The sequence below is a fragment of the Caretta caretta genome, chromosome 1, assembly GCF_965140235.1.
Source record: "Caretta caretta isolate rCarCar2 chromosome 1, rCarCar1.hap1, whole genome shotgun sequence".
NCBI lineage: Eukaryota > Metazoa > Chordata > Testudines > Cheloniidae > Caretta > Caretta caretta.
This window is the reverse complement of record NC_134206.1, coordinates 139,891,328-139,908,378: the sequence shown is the minus strand read 5'-3', so window position 1 is coordinate 139,908,378 and position 17,051 is coordinate 139,891,328. Positions and strand designations below refer to the sequence as shown.

At 43.2% G+C, this 17,051-nt stretch overlaps 1 protein-coding gene across 4 annotated transcripts in view; it reads left to right on the top strand.

Annotated features, from left to right (window-relative positions):
* Positions 1-1,158: 1,158 nt before the first annotated feature.
* Positions 1,159-17,051, top strand: part of SCML2 (Scm polycomb group protein like 2) — a 148,042-nt gene continuing 132,149 nt past the window's right edge. For all 4 annotated transcript variants that reach the window (XM_048862159.2, XM_048862176.2, XM_048862167.2 and 1 more), the window contains exon 1: positions 1,159-1,310. The gene's annotated coding sequence lies outside the window, so the exon portion shown is untranslated. The remainder of the gene's footprint in view (positions 1,311-17,051) is intronic.

Below are 17,051 nucleotides of genomic sequence, written 5' to 3'. Positions count from 1 at the left end.
TATAGTGATTAGCATCATAGAAAAGTCAATGAGGAGGTTAATAATTCTGTTTTCACAACATGGTCTGAGTTGTGTGCAATAAATAAGGCATGTGTTTAACAATGAGAAAACAAAATATTGAATAGCTGTTCATTAAGTGAGCACTGACTATCCTTTGCACTAAATGAGCAAAGGTCCTGTGGAAAAAATAGTATGTGACCATTTAGTTGAAGACTTGGGTTGAACAAGAAGCCTTAATTCTGGTATTTACTAACTTTTGAGTGCTTGACTTTGCAATCATAATAATGGTCTTTTAACCTAGTTTTTGTGTTTGTGACATATTACACATTAATTTTTACACCCTCTAGAACTCTCTGTATAACTATATGTATGTATAAAGCAGGTATAGAATTGTGTGTGAGAATGAATATATGCTTATTTATATACTAGTATAATTGTCTGCCTCTACACTTCTAGGTAGATGTGTATGTGCTTGGGGATGTGTGTATACAATATTTACATACACTCAACTGTAGGGGGCGGTTTAACATCCTCATGCTTCTTGGGTCTAAAAAACCCACAGCACTGAGCCTCAGAGCCCAGGCCAACTGACTTGGGCTTGTGAGGCTCAGGCTTTGGGGCTAAAAATAGCAGTGTCGCTGCTCAGTGACCCAAGCCTCGGGCTGAGTCCTAGAGCCTGGGCTCGGAGCTGAAGGGCTACTTTGCCCTTTTATAGCCCTGCAGCTGAAATCCCAGGAGCCTGTCAGCTGACAGGGGCCCGACCTGGGGGTTTCATTGCCATAAGACGCGCTGGAAAGCTGGGTTTGTGGGATCCAGGCTTGTGGACTTGGCATGGCCAAGCCTGTGCTTGAGCATCCCTTCCAGACTGGGTTTCCAGTTGCTGGCTCCCAGCCCTGCTGGACTGAGGTCCAGACTGCAAAATGACAGGACTGAGACCCCAGTCACTGCGGGACTCAGGGGCTGACCCTCCCCGCAGGCTCCTAAGACCCCGGGCCTGAGTGACTCTGCGGGCCTGAGTCTGAGTGTGTGTGGACAGGAAAGCCTGAAGCAAACGTTGACGGGGGCGGGCTTGCACCCAGCGCCTGCGGCAGGCGCCTGCCCCCTCGCGCGGGCTCTGGTGGTGGGGAGGCGGCGGCGGCGGCAGCCCCCAGGGCGGCTGGCGGGCATGCGCGAGCGCCCCACTAACATGGCGGCGGCGGCGTGAATCCCGGCGGCGGGGGCTGCGCGCTACTTGACAGACCCACGAGCCGCTGGTGGCGCGCGAGGAAGCGGGCGGCTCCTCCACCCCCCCCCCTCCGGTCCCCAGCCCGGTGAGTGGCGGCGGCTTGGCGGTGCCCTGGGTTGCGGGGAGGAAGCGAGAGACACCCCAGGACTGGCCGGGGACGGGGGTGGAGAAGCGGGGCAGCTGCCCCCTTGTTCCCCCGGCTCCTGGGCGGGGGCGGCGGCTGGGGGACGCGTGGGGCTGCGCCGCCTGCAGCGGTCGCCGGTGGAGACGGTGGGTCGGGCTGGGTCTTTTCTCTCCTCGGGCTCCACAGCCGCCTCCCGGCCTCTCCCCGCTGCCCCCCATCGCTGCCCCCCCCCGGGCTCGGCGGCGCTTCTCGGGGCAGGTATTGGCGCTGGCCCGGCTGCGCCCCGCGCGCGTGTATGTGTGTGGGGGGGTCTGTCCCTGGTGTGTTGTGCGGGGAGTAGGTGCCCCCAGCCCGGGCAGGGGCTTTGCTGCTGCCGCTTCTTGCTCAGGGCATCGGTGCGCGCCCCCCCAGTCCTCGGAGGGAAAACGGGAGGCAGGGGGATGTGGGGCGCGGGGGGGGGAGGGTGTCTGTAAATCGTCCCGAACAGTCGGGGGCAGGGCTCGAGGGGAGCCGGGGATCTCTTCCCGCCCCCTGCACCCTGGATCGTGCTCCTGCAGCCCCCTAGGGCTTGGGCGAAGCGGCATTGGCCAGCCCGAGCCCGCAGGCTTGAGGGGTAAAAGCTGCAGAGCCGGCTGGTGAGGAGGGACTGAAGTCCAGCGGGTGCGGAGGCTCCATCCCAGCCTCTTCCCTCCCAGCCCAAGTCCAGGGACGAAGGGGGTAAAAAAGCAGCCGCGAGGAGGGGGATACGCTACCTACCCCCAGTTCAGTCAGCGGCCGCCCGCTAGCTCGCGGCTTTCCCGGGGCTTGAGCTCCCTGTCCCGCCTAGCCCTGCTCCTGGGGCCGCAGCCGCGAAGGCAGCGCTGCATCCTTGGCACTGCTCGTCGCACTCAGCCCTGCTTGAGGGCGGCAGGGGCAGAGCGGGAGAGTGCCCAAGCAGCCGCTGCTGCTCCCTTGGCTGGTGCCCCGTTATCTGTGCATCTACCTGTCCCTGAGCCAGGGGATCAGCGCTGAGAAATGCCTGGAGCGTCTCCTCCCCGAGCCAAGCTGCTTGCTCTCTACCGTGCGCACAGCCCCGTTTGTTGCGGGGCCCCCAGGATCGCCTAGGTGCGGGTGTGAGCGTTTGACAGGAGCTGTGGCTAGGACACACCTCCCTGTGCTGGAGGGGTGTATTCTCCTCCTTCCGGGCAGCGGCGGCGCCTAAATGCACTTGCGGGGACCGCTGCTGCGCTCGATCTAGGGCAGGAGCTTCACCGAGCGGATGGGATCGGGCGCATTGGAGGAGCGGGTTCAACAGATCTGCACTTGCATCCCTCATTAGTGAATTTATACCCTCGTCAGTAAGGCAGAGCTCCAGCGAAAGTGAACGGGAGTTTTGCCTGAGGAAGGGCTTGGCCTGAAATGGGGCGGTGGGAGGGGAGAGTGTTGCACGGAGCGGGCTCCTGCCGTAGCGCAGTCTTAGCCAGGCTGTCGGGTTCCTTCTCCAGCCGGAGAGAAGTGCCGGGCAGTAGGAATAAGGTTTCCTTGTTGCTCACTGTATGTGTGGTTAGCAAGAGACTAGTCAATGCCTCTCTGTTCAAGAAAAGCCCATGATGGTCCTGAGCCGTAGATAACTGTGTTTTATGTTTTTCCCTTCTGAATGTGTATGGCAGTATGTTTATTTTTCAAACATCACTCCTTAGAGCCAGTGAAAACCTGTCTAATTTTGTATGACCACGAAATGAAGTACTCGAATAATTTTTAAAATGTGTGTTTCTTGAACCTGTGTTCACCTGAAAATGTTAAAACGATAGCGAAAATGCCCAAAAAAACAAAGAATAAAACCTCTAATCAAAACACCTTTACAAATGTGTTTGTTGCTTTTCAAAAATGGGTCATACTGTGATCATTTACTCAATAGATCACTGTTCAGACTGGCAGAATGCAGAGTATAAAGCTTTAGGGGTTGGGGATCACTCATACTACACTTGGAAAATATGCCATGTTAAAACATGCATAAAGTTCAGCTTAAAATTAATTTATGCCGTACATACAAGTGATTGCAGAGTGAGTTAGTATGGGTTTATTGTATAAGGGCTTGTTTTTCAGAGATAACTTTCTTTGGGGATATTGTATATGATTTTTGACAAAGAATGAAATATTCGGTTGCAAATTTCATAAAAAATAAATCCTTATCTGTCAGCCACTGTCTGTAGCCATTGGGGCAAATTGCAGAACAGATTGCAGTGGCATAGTAATTAAGTGGAACCTTATTTTATTAAAGCTAAATTTCATGCTCAGTTAAACTTTAGGAATAAAAAAGCACTTTCATGTGTTTTTCTTTCCTAAATAGTTACTTATTGTAATTTAAAATATGTTAATACCTTTCTTCTTCCCACAGTCATTTAATTCTCCTCTTTCCGATTAATCAGCTATAAAGGACTGCAAAAATAATTAAACAGCTTTATAACCTAGGGATTATAACAAATAGGAGGAGTAATATTTTGTCTGGATACGTAAATATTTTGGTGAGGTAATAATTCATCTTAAAAATTATTTTAACCTCATTGTTAGCTCTTGGTAATCCTAAAATTAATCGAACAAATCTGATGATTAAGTGAAGAAAACCCTTATATTTTATAGCTTGATAATGGCTTTTCAAAACACACCTGAAATGCCAACATTTCTTCAATAATAATTTTAAGTACAATCTTAACTGAATATGAGATCTTTAGTATTTTTTTTTCCTGTCAGATATTTCAGTTTTAAATTAATTTAGAGCTTCTCAAACTCTTTTATAGGATGGAACATATTTTAGTAGTTTGTCTCACGGACAACAACCCTACCATTTGTAATCACTTAAAGTCACTGTGGTAACTGGAGCAACCGCTTACATGGAAAAAGTAATGTTAGGAAAGCTTTAATGTCTTTCTAGATGTTTTTAAAGCAGTTTAACAGCAGGAAATAAGTAGGAGAGCCAGCACCATGTGGGAAACCAGTACACTCTGGTCCACCAGCAAGTGCTCCACAGACCACCAGTAGCCTAGTAACCACTGAGTTATCTCTGCATTAGCAGTGCATTCTGAAAATATATTTGTACAATCAAATTATGTATTTATTAACAAGAAGAGCTAATTTTGTGAGTAGTGCTTAATATTTACTGTACTGTCAGGGTGATTTTACTTGAGTTAGTGTAAAGAAAAAATAAACTAAGAGTAGAAAAATTTTCTGAACTTTTTATTTTCAGCGTCTGATTAAATGAAAGCTTTGCAATAATGCAGACATGCTACAGTGGAGAAGAGTGTGATGTAACACCAAAGTTTATCCCTCTAAATATGAATATTGAAATGATTTTAAAACTAAAGGCCCTTTTAATAAAGTTTCAGGTGCACTGTTTGAATATGAGTCAGTGATATGACTCTTTAAAAGAAAATACTTGAAATTAATATTTCACTGTGAGGATTAGCTGACAGTGCTAGTACTCTTGTTACCTGCACGCTGTACGGCACTCACCTTTACCGTTTTGTGAGCTCAAGGCGTAACCCGGTAAATTTAGCCCCCCCCCCCACTTTCCAAACCTTCTGTGGGTTTGTGGGGTCTTTTTACCAGTGAAAGATCCTTACACGGTAATATCCTTAACCTCTATTTATTAACAGTTACCAAAATCTTACACTCTTGCTATCTAGTTGCTATAAACAATACCTTCTGTCTAGCAAATTTGGTTTGCTGTATACATATATATACAGTAGTGCGTTTAAGAATAAATATTTTGCAGTAATTGTTTAAACTCTGCAAAAACATTTGTTCATTTTCTAGCAGATACTGTAAGTGGTGCAAGGATCTATTGTGGCTGCAAGAAGAAACTGAATAGATACCCAAAGCTTAGCTAAAGCTTTGATGTCTGGAATATTCTTCTATTTTAAAATCTGGTAATATGGTAAATGTTTATTGCACTTAGGAAAGTTGAGTGAAAGAGCAGCATCAGACTTCTCAAATATATCTATATTTTAACTTTTCTCATTACTTCTTTGAGCAGGCAGGTGTCCTTTACAGCTGCTGACTCCCTCACTGGATCCAGGTGCAATGTCCTGAGCAAAATAAATGGCAAACTGCTCCATGTTGCTGCTTAATCTCAAAGGAGTTGTTGATAGGTGGTGGTTCCAATACAAGTCCAAGAACATCCAGGCAACTACCTGAATTTAAATGGTGCTGAGAATTTATCTCAACCCTGTTCTTTTGTTTCAAGAGATGGTGACCCAGGCTTCCTTATGAATGGAGGATGTGAAAGATGCTGGATAAAAATCCATAGAGCCCCTGCTCTTTGCATGTGGGTCCCCAGATTCTATTAAGCATGTTCCATGTTTTTTTCTTCGGAATTGGGTTGTGGACCACCACTTCAGTGTGTGAGCTGGAAGTCAGGGAACCATTTCTAATTACAGTACTATTTATTGTGTGTGCGCCCAGGAATTTCAAAATCTATTTTATTTATTCAGATTTGGAAAAATATCTATTGGCACACAATGTATGTCCTGGCTGACTACCCCAGAAATGAAGACAGGCAATGTCATAATATAAAGGACTGTGCTGTTAGGCTTCACTGAGACTTAAACACAAAGAAAATGGGTCAAGAGACTTTTGAGGTCTGGGATCTCCCAGCTCAAGTAAAGGACCAAGTGGACTTTAAAACTTAGAAAGTGAGTATATCATGCATCCGACGAAGTGGGTATTCACCCACGAAAGCTTAAGGTGCCACAGGACTCTTTGCCTCTTTTAAAGTGAGTATAGTTGTCTGTTAGTCTTGATAGGACAGTTTGTAAATAGGGAGCACATGCATCCTCTCTTAATAAAGAAAATGCAAAACAGTGCCCTAGAAACTTTACTCCCTAAAGTTGAGGACGGTCTGTTTTTTTAACACCTGATTTTTTTTTTTTTAACTTTTAGACTTTGGTTTCATCACCTTTGCGATGATTTTATAGTCGGACTTGTGTTTAGTGTAACAGGAAATTCCAGGATCTTAGTTAAAATTCCAAGATGTTTTGGTAATAGTTACTTAAAATGGTGCTTGGTAAGTTTAAAAATAGAAATTGGCTGGCTTCTCTTAAGATCTCTCATGTAGGTGCTAAAATTTGCCATATTCTGATGGTCTCTTCATGTAGTGGTAAAAAGACATACAATATTTGTTGTGTGTTAGGGCAGTGTTTCTCAACAAGGGGCATGTGTACCCCTGGGGGTACACAGAGGACTTCCAGGGGGTACATTAACTCATCTAGATATTTGCCTAGTTTTACAATAGGCTACAGAAAGCAGTAGCAAAGTCAGTACAAACTAAAATTTCATACAGACAATGGCTTGCTTATACTGATTTATATGCTATACACTGAAAAGTAAGTACAATATTTATATTCTAATTGATTTACTTTTGAATTATATGGTAAAATGAGAAAGTAAGCGATTTTTCAATAATAGTGTGCTGTGACACTTTTGTATTTTTATGTCTGATTTTGTAAGCAAGTAGTCTTTCAGTGAGATGAAACTTGGGGGTATGCAAGACAAACCCGACTTCTGAAAGGGATACAGTAGTCTGGAAAGGTTGTGTGCCACTGTGCTGGGTGATATATGAGTTTATTTCTTTACTGGGTGGCCATGTCTGGTCTTGGCAAGGCATAGTTCAGTTAAATTATATTGCATGTATATTTTGATGCGTAGTTGAGGGACACTTCCTTTATTTCTGACACACCCTATAAAAATTATCATGACTAAGTTAATTTTTAACTTTGGCTTCTTCTTCGGGCATGTGTCTGTATGAATCCCACTGTAGGTGTGTATGTGCCTTGTGCGTGAGGTCAGGTTTTTTTTGAACAGCATTGTCTGGGGGTGCACGTGCACCCTGTATCTCCTTGGGCTCCCGAGTGAGGGCATAATGCGTAGAGTGGGTGAAATTTATTTCTCCCCTTGCAGTTCCTTCTTATTAACCATGATAGTGAGACAAAACCTGGCGAATGTCCAACCCACTGCCTTCTCTGATATTCAAAGGCCTGTTCTCAACTAGTTCGGTGGGGATCTTCACCCTCCTTATCCCTTTAATTTGGATGTTCAAAAATAAAAAGCACCCTCAATAGAGGGGGGACAAGATGCTTCACGACAAACAGTATGGCAGACTCTAAACCTTCAAGGTTTGAAACCTTCCTGACCTGCGAGAGCTCATCCCCCTGGTCAATGGGCATAGCTGATGCCTGTTCTATCTGGGGGAGGGTCAGATCCTTAAGAAGTGTTCAATTTCTAAGTCCTCCTCAGGGATTCACAAATTGAGGGCCGGGCAGCTGAAACTGTACCTGCTTAAGCAATGTATGTGCATCATCTCAGACCTGGAGGAGATAATCACCTCCAAAGAACTGGAAGGGTCTTCTTCAGCATGTTCTTCTATGAGCAGACAGCACAGTCCAGCAGTGATGGAAAGGCAGGAGAGAATACACTGTAGAAATCAACACCATCATATTGACACCAATCACTTTGGCACCAGCAGCCGGTACACCGACACCATCAACCCCTTCAGTGCTGGTATTGATAGATTCAGCACTGGCTTCAGTGCTGGCACTTCTGGCACTGACAATGTCATCACTGGAACCAGCATCAGCACCCCAATGCAAGGGTAAATCGAAAGGCAATGCCAGCCAAAGTCCAGAAACTGCTCCAAACACAATGAAGCATTGTTCCAAAGAGGGGAACAAATCTCACTCTTCCAAGGTCAAAGTGGCTAAGCTCTCTGGTAAGAGAGTGGTGCCATGTAAGATGGCACTGTCATTGGCTGTGCTGATTATGGGACTAAGATGTGCCTTCATGCATCTCTGGAGATACTCTCCTGGTATGTCCAGTGGCACCAGTCACTGGAGCTGAGACATTATCACATAGCACTGCCATTTGTGGAGAGTTACTCATCATCACTATTGCCAGACTTTGCCTTCTTCCTGGTATCAAGCAGGGATGTCTCTCCTCTACCTTTTGAGAGTGACCCTAGAGACAGCACTGGAGATCACTCATGCAGGGCACCACTGCAAAGGAGGTGCAAGTAGCATTGGTCTAACGGTCACAAATGGGCCAGTGTCAATATAAGAGGCTGTCCTGGCTCGTCTGTGGACCATCGTTTCAAGCATCCACATCAGATTTCCCCCTCCTGTAAAGAGGTCTTCCAGGGGGTACGTCAACTCATCTAGATCTTTGCTAGTGTTTTTTATGCACCTGTTGTAAAATTAGGCAAAGTCAGTACAAACTAAAATTTCATACAGGCAATGATTTGTCTTACTGCTTTATATACTATATATGGAAATGTAATATTTATATTCCAATTAATTTTATAATTTATGGTAAAAACGAGAAAGTAAGCATTTTTTTTTTTTGAAAGTGTGCTGTGACACTTTTTTGTATTTTTATGTCTGATTTTGTAAGCAAGTTGTTTTTAAGTGAGGTGAAGCTTGGGGGTGTGCAACACAAATCACTCCTGAAAGGGGTACAGTGGTCTGGAAAGGTTGAGAGCCCCTGGTGTAGTCAGTGTGGATCCCACTGTAGGTGGGCATGTGCCTCATGCACCTGCAACTATTCTTTTTTTTTTTTTTAAATAGTAGCATCCATTGGGGCCGCTCCTGTGCCTTGTGCCGCCTCCTCAGTTGCTATCCTCCATCAATACCCTAGAGGTTCAAAGGCCATGGACTCCAAAATCCAGTGATGAAGGACATGTTCTGGGATCTACACTGACTACTGTAACATCTCAAAGTACTTTATATTGATAATTATCCGGTCCCAGTGTGAATCTCAAGTGCTTCCTGTGTGCCAGTTTAATGGCTATATATAAGAACTCACCTTGCAGGTTAATAGCCATGAACCAGTTGAGCCTGCACACACGGGGTGCTGGAGGAAAGCACTATATTCTGGAATCTGAGACTATACATACAATTTGTTCAGTCCCCTCAGGTCTAGGATAGGACAAATCCCCCCTTTCTTCTTCGGGAAGGAGATACTGAAAGTAGAAGCCTCTTCTGTACTACTTAAGAACCCTTCCATGACTCCTAGCAGAAGCAATATGGCCACGTTTTCCCCCCCTCTCATGAGATGAGTCCCTGAAGGGTAACAGGGAAAGGGTTGAGTAGGGTGGAGAGCATGGAAGTGAATGGGATAGCCAGAGGCAACTATGTTCTACACACATTTGTCCAAAGCGATATTGGTCCACGCCCAATGGAATGAGACAAGGCAGCTCCTGAAGATGGCTGCTAGTTCCTGATAGGCTCTGATATGGTTGCTAACATTCCCATCAAATCTGCTGAGAAGGTGCCCATCAGACAAGTAGCACAATCATTTCTGCAGTGGGTACTCTATCTGCCCCCAAAATAAGGACGAGACAGTTATCTCTTTTGGGCTTCCTGTATGGGGTTGGTGTATACATCCCCAGCAACCTCAGAGTGGTCCTTTATCCGTTGTGTATTGAAAAACTCCATCCACTGAAATAGGAGGTCCTGGATGGCATTTTGGACTTCTCTTGGTATTCCAGATGCCAACAGTCAGTAGTCACGGCCATGACTATCAACCTTGTGGCCATATCTGTGTAGTCCATAGCTTCCTGGAGGCCTCTTCTAGCTTTTTTTTTTTTTTTTTTTTTTATGACCTCTAAGTTCCTCCCTAGTGCCCTGTGGTACTTTCGTCAAGAAGGGATCACCCTTTCCCATGTCAGTACATTATATTAGGTGAACAATGCCTGGCAGCTGCCACCCAGAGTTGTAGGCAAGACAAGTAATGCCCAGACAGGTCTAGCTTTTGGAGGTCCTTGTCCATGTGCCTTTCACAGATTTCAACGTTTCCTACACTGCTGCCTCTACTAATGATCCTGGATTTTGGTGACAATAGAAGTGCTCAAAGTTTTTCAGAGGCACCTAGCAGCATTCAGCCACCTGTTGAGACGTGGGCTGAATAGTGGCTGGGGTTTGCCAGAGCCTGTTGCTGTCTCTAATATGCCCTCGTTGAGAACCACTGAACTACAACATCTTGAAGCACCCCCTCCTCCCTTACCACACACGTGCAGTCTCTTGTTTGTTCTCTTGTTAGGTCACGTCTAAAATTCTAGATTGTAGGCTCCTGGGGGCTGTGATCTTGTGTGTGTGTTCTGTGAAGTATCTACCATTATTTATCTCACACTAAAAGATGTGGTAGGTGTTGCTTGTAACTATGGTAGGCACAACTTTCTCAGACACACTTTTTTTTTTTTCCCAAGGTGGTGTCCCTTTAACACCTAAGCAGCTCTCCCCTTGTTTGTTGTCTTAAGCAAGTAAGGCATTGAAGGTAGAGGTCTTCACCAAACCACTTAGTTTAGTATCTGAACCTTCAGCTTCAAAATTTGACCAACAATTTGTAGTTAAAATGTGATATGGTAAGCAAAATGAGTCTCTTACTGGAGGGAATGGGGTTCGTTGCCAGGTATCTCAAATTGTTGCTGTTTTAAGGTAATACGATACCCTTCTTAGCTTGGACAAAGAGTAGGTTGAGACTCTTAGCAAACATTAGCTCATAGAGCATCTGAAACTTATAAAACCTACAAGAGAGTAGCACTATTTAAATTAGGTGCATGTATATAAACGAGTATGTTTGTTTAACTTGTCAGCAAGTTAAAGAAGTATGGGCTGGATGAATGCACTATAAGGTGGGTAGAAAGTTGGCTAGATTGTCGGGCTCAGCGGGTAGTGATCAATGGCTTCATGTCTAGTTGGCAGCCGGTGTCAAGTGGAGTGCCCCAGGGGTCGGTCCTGGGGCCGGTTTTGTTCAATATCTTCGATAAATGATCTGGAGGATGGTGTGGATTGCACTCTCAGCAAATTTGCGGATGATACTAAACTGGGAGGAGTGGTAGATACGCTGGAGGGCAGGGATAGGATACAGAGGGACCTAGACAAATTGGAGGATTGGGCCAAAAGAAATCTGATGAGGTTCAATAAGGATAAGTGCAGGGTCCTGCACTTAGGACGGAAGAATCCAATGCACAGCTACAGACTAGGGACCGAATGGCTAGGCAGCAGTTCTGCGGAAAAGGACCTAGGGGTGACAGTGGACGAGAAGCTGGATATGAGTCAACAGTGTGCCTTTGTTGCCAAGAAGGCCAATGGCATTTTGGGATGTATAAGTAGGGGCATAGCGAGCAGATCGAGGGACGTGATCGTTCCCCTCTATTCGACATTGGTGAGGCCTCATCTGGAGTACTGGGGATTGGTCCTGCTTTGAGCAGGGGGTTGGACTAGATGACCTCCTGAGGTCCCTTCCAACCCTGATATTCTATGTTTCTGTGTACCATTATTTAAGCACCTGGATTCTATCATGGTCAAATATAGGAAAACCTGATGGAATAGATGTTACTTTTTAAAGCCCATGTAAAAGAAAAGTTTGATATGTAAGTACATTTTGTGTGAGAAAGAAGTGAAGGGCTTTCAGTGCCATCCGTAGTTGAGTCAGAGTTACCAGTGGCACCACCATGAAGTTGGAACTGAATAATTAGGAGTCAAAATTGTGTGGAAAGGACAGATAATGGTGAGAGGGGGTTATACTGGTGGTGATAAATAGCTATGTGTGTAGGGGTGGGAGGGAAGAGATCAGGAAAATTAGTCTGCTTGTACCAAGCAATATTTTCTTCTCATTGTAGAAAAATGTTAACCATCTGGATTTGTGAATACATTTTCTACTGTGTTCAGCTACAATAAATTTTGTGGAAAAAACTGACAGTTTTTAAAGGAAGACCCTTCTGAAATGCTTTGATTTAACTGGAAAACTTATAGTCTGTTTTTTCCACCATATGAAATGGGATGGAAAAGGTGCTTTTTCAGGGTAAATAATGCAGCTGGGCAAATACTGCAGCAAAGTATTTGCAAAAATTCTGATATTTTTGGTGACCTCTTCTTGTTTGTTTGTGTTTTTTTTATCCACAAGAATGTTTGCAGAAAACGGAGTGTTTTGCGGAGTTTTCACACAAATATATCTTTGTTAATATTAGCACTGGAAATGGTCTTGCTGGCTTTTGAAAGTTGAGATTTGGAAGCCAATTGAAGGGGGAGGGAAGTTTGTTTTTTTGAAGAGGGGCAAAAGTTAGCAGGTGGGGGATGGTATGCAACCACCACCATTGGGGGTTGTAGACTTGTATCTCTAATCAGGCACAGGAATGTGTGTGAGCCTGGAATTCAGCTGTGTACTTAAGAAGGGAATAATCTATCTGGGACCTACTTCCTTCAGAAGCATCTTTTATGACGGTAAGGAAAAGCTTGTGTCCTGTCCTGAGGGGACTCCAGCCTCCCATGTGCAGATGACTTCGCTGGTCCTCCTGTGTAGGTGAGGATGAGCTGCAGCAGTAAGTAGTTCTGGTGAGGGAGGATCTGTGTACTGCCTTTGTCAGTATCTCGTAGGTGGTGGCAGTTGGATAGTGCTGGCTTTTTAAATTGCCAGTGAGAGAGACACCTTTAAATGCAGAGAGAGGATGCTCACGGAATGTGTGCCTGCTAGCACTGTGGGTGCAGGTAGCATGGCATCTATTTAATCCAGTGTGAGACTGCCACATAGGAGGAGTCTGTAGCTGGCTTTGAGGAAACGGTGGGCCTGCAACTTCTGCCATTTGCTGCTGTGCTGGATCCTGCTGATCTTGCTAAGCTTCCTCTTGCTGCTGCAGGGGCCTGTACTGTGACTGACTCTGTGCCAGTAGGTTCCAGGACTGTCAGTGTTGCCCATGCTCCAACAAAAAAAAAATAAAGTAATATATTTGGTATTGTTAGGTTTGTGTTAAGAGGCTAACAAAATTAAAGCTTTATTATTGTTTCAGTAAGTACTCGAGTTTAGTGTTTACTAAATTTATCCCCAAGTTGTTCGGATACAAAAATTATTTTAGGGGAAGGGAAGTGTTGTACTCCCCCCTTCCTTCCTCCCCCGCCCCCCCCCCCCCAATGTATTTAAACATCCAGCTTATGGGCACAGGGAGAGTGTCACTATTTACTACACACAATTTTTGGGGTGCACAGAATCTTTAAGATATTTTGGAGTTAAGCACAGTAGCTGTAAAATGATCAGCAGTGATATAGTTAACAATACTGACAATGAAATTGTCATCTTTCATTTCGGAATTAACCTTGGGTCAGTCAGAACCTTTCTGAACTATCAATTAAAGCTGTCATCAGTTACTCTGTTCTTGGAAGACTTTCTTCACAACCATGAGGGTTAAAACCCTTTTGAAAAATTTAAAAAAAAAATACCGTCAATTCTGGCTCACAGCTCTGTGGCAAGGGGTGGATTTCACAGCTCCAGAATAACAGTGCTCTGTCCATAGACCCTCTGTGATCCTAGCTTCCAGAATCCTGGAGCTTAGAGGTATTGCTGATTGGACCAGGGCAGAGTACCGTAGATAATTATATAAGGACTTCCCCTCTAGCTTCTCTAAGTGCTGCTTTTACGTTGTTGGTGCTGCTGGTTGCTTTGGTAGAGAAGTGCAAACAGCTCTATAGGGATCTCTAGCATCCCATTCCATACTAGTGTCTGGGCAGCTCTTACTACACTTGTAATAGGAATTCCCTTCTCGCTCTCTCTTCCCCCCCCCCCCACCTGTTTTATTTGTACTATGCTCAAAAGTATGCTAGGTGCCTCACTGAACAAATAATAAGCTTCCTGCCATGGCAAGTGAGGGTTAGTTAAAGTCAGAGGGGCTAGGGTGGGATTCAACAGGGCACATAAATTGTGATGTGGAGATGTTAGGCCCATGCAAATTTCTTAGCAAGTAAAGATTTTTCTTAAAGTTTAATATTCTATTTAGTTTTTGTTGCAGAAATGAGTCTTTGGCAGGGTTTTGAATGAAACTAGGGTAGTGGCCTGATGAATATGTTCTAAGAAAGTGTTCCAGGTTTGTATGGGGACATGGAAAACAACACAGATGTTTAAGATGGTAAATTTGCCAAATTGTGTGAGTGGTTTTTCCAGCACTTACATAATGTAAATATACAGTATTAAAATTCAGCTTACAATTTTCAGCCAATCTGTCTTTGAATTTCATATCTAGTTTAAAAATGCTTCAGGACATTTTTTGAGCTGTTGGAGTATGAACAAAAATATTCAAAAAATATTCAAATAAATCTGTTAGTCTCTAAGGTGCCACAGGTACTCTCTTTTTTTTTTGCTGATACAGACTAACATGGCTACCACTCTGAAACCAAAACTATTCAAAATCTCCTCTTTTGTGAGCAGACTGCATTGAAGATTTTGGTTTTAAGAATGTTAATAGGCTTGGGTCCAGCTTTCTTAAAAATCTGGTGGCTCCTTACATACTATTTCATCATTCTAGGTTGGAAGATTTAGAATTTTGAGAACCTGAAAATATGATGGGAGAACTGTTTGTATTTTGCATCTGCAGCCCTAAGAAGGGTGGCATACCTTCTCTCTTGAAAGGATTGCTGATTTAGCTAATTTTGAATCTAGTTTCATATTTTATTTCAGAATGCTTTTGGCACAAGTAAATTAGTCTTTGTTTCCTCTGTTTGAACAGTGAAACTACATTGGTCAGTTTCACATCTTGGCTCTCATACAGTAACAAAATATGGTTTTGTTTTAAATTTCACAACAGTGAAGAGAAGTTACACTTTAAAAAATAATTGAAAATTTTTATTTTTCTGTTCTTCTTGTGACAACTCTTCAGCCTAAAGTATGTTCAAGTAATATTTTAAACACAGTCTCTTGATGGATACTGAAATTTACTTCTTTGTATTGAATGGATTATTATGAAAGAGATTTGTGAAGGATCAGACAGTTTGATTTGATTGTAATGACATATTGCCTTTTGTCTAAAAACTCAAAACTTTGCAGTATAATACTGTTTGTAGATAGTCAAAAGTTCATTGCTTTATATTTATGCTAATTATATGTTTCATGTTGTGCTGTAAAGTTTCCCATAATCCTATTGACAGTACATAGAAACTTGCTTAGTGATCTTTATAACAGATAATACAAAGGATTATTTTTGTTAAATAATCAATATATTTCCAACTCAGGAAGGAAATATTTTGATAAAGCTAGTTTCGGTGTTTACCATCTAGCTGTAAGATTTATTATATTTGCTCTTTTACTGGCACAAGTCTGTCAAGACAAGTATTAAAAATCTGTCTCAGCATTTTTTATGAACTAGAAGTTTTTCTGTGCTAACGGTTTATCAGCTTTGCTGTATAAAAAGATGAAAATTGAATTTCTGCTTCTTGAAAGCCTGCCTTTCTTAAACGTATGGACGAAAATGGATTCTACCTTAGACCTAATTTCCTATTAAAAATACCTGTATATGCTTTTTATTTACAAAGGAGGGAAAACTACTTTTTAATGATACATTGTAATATTAATGTCAGTAACACAGGTAGATAGTTTTAATTTTATAATGTAAAATCTGGTATTTTTTCATGTCTCTCTCTTCCACCAGTTCCTTAATTCTGTTGTTCAGTAGGTCCCAACTGCTGTCACTAGGATTATTGAACATCTGCATTGCAGAAATAAGCATGCACACTGTACTTCCTTTTGGGAAAAAAAGTAAACCTATTTTGATCCCAGAATGGAAAATAGCAAAGGTGTTTGTGAAGTATTTAATACCATATAGTAAGCTTGGAATGATTAGGTGGTTGGTTGGTTTTTTTGTTTTTTGTTTTTGTTTTTGTTTTTTTTTGGTAAATGTCGGTTCCCCACATGCGTGGCCCTCTATGAAAAAATATTTCCATTGATAATTGAAATTTACAGATTGATGAGTTAAGAAAAATGCTGCTTGAGAACTTATTAGAGTTGAAGGATATTTACTTGACTGGATGTTGACCTCCCTCCCATAATTTTTCACAGTTGTAAAAATTTAAATTGATAAAAATCAGGGGTGGATGGGGAATGCTTAAAAATAAGCATTGATGCTAGCTGTTAAAATTATATGTAAAATAGAATTCTGCCAAGCCTACATATAAATAACTTGCTGTAAATTTCTCTGTACCTTCTCTTATCTCTCTCTTCTTTTCCAACCTTCAAGACTGTTGTCAAAAGAGCCTCAGACCTTTTTCTTAATTCTTTTTTAAAAAGAGAGATGGGTAGGTGCTTATTATATTTAAGAAAATAATTTTTCATTTTTCAAAATACTTTGAAGGGACCCCATTAATTTAGAAGTCACCCTTCTGTCTGGAAATAGTGTACCTGTGTCTGCATTAAGGTAGCACTAAGTCTGAATCAGGATTGTGACCTCATTATACTCTGCACTGCTCAGCACAGAGTAGGACAGTCCCTGCCATGAAGAGTTCTGCCTAATTTAAATCAGGATGCAATAGTGGGTATGACAAACAGGACTGGGGAGGAGGGAAACGAGAAGAAGGTTAATATAGATCAGCTATGTACAGAGCTGGATAGTTTGAATTTATATATAATGTTATGAGACTAGTAATAAATGGATGATAGTGTTGCAAAGGTATATTCTCTAGTTCAAACAGGAATTAATTCAGGGGAGCCCTATGGCCTGTGGTATATGGGAGGTCAGACTAGATGATGACAATGGTTCTTCTTCGAGTGATTGTTCATGTCCATTCCAAGCAGGTGTGTTTCGGCACTGGCTCTCCAGGTGATGGCACTGGTGGAAGCCTCAGCTCCGTCCCTACCGACCCCAATGGTCTTGGTCCTGCCGGATTAAACTGCCCCAGCACCGGCTGCGGTGCAGAATTC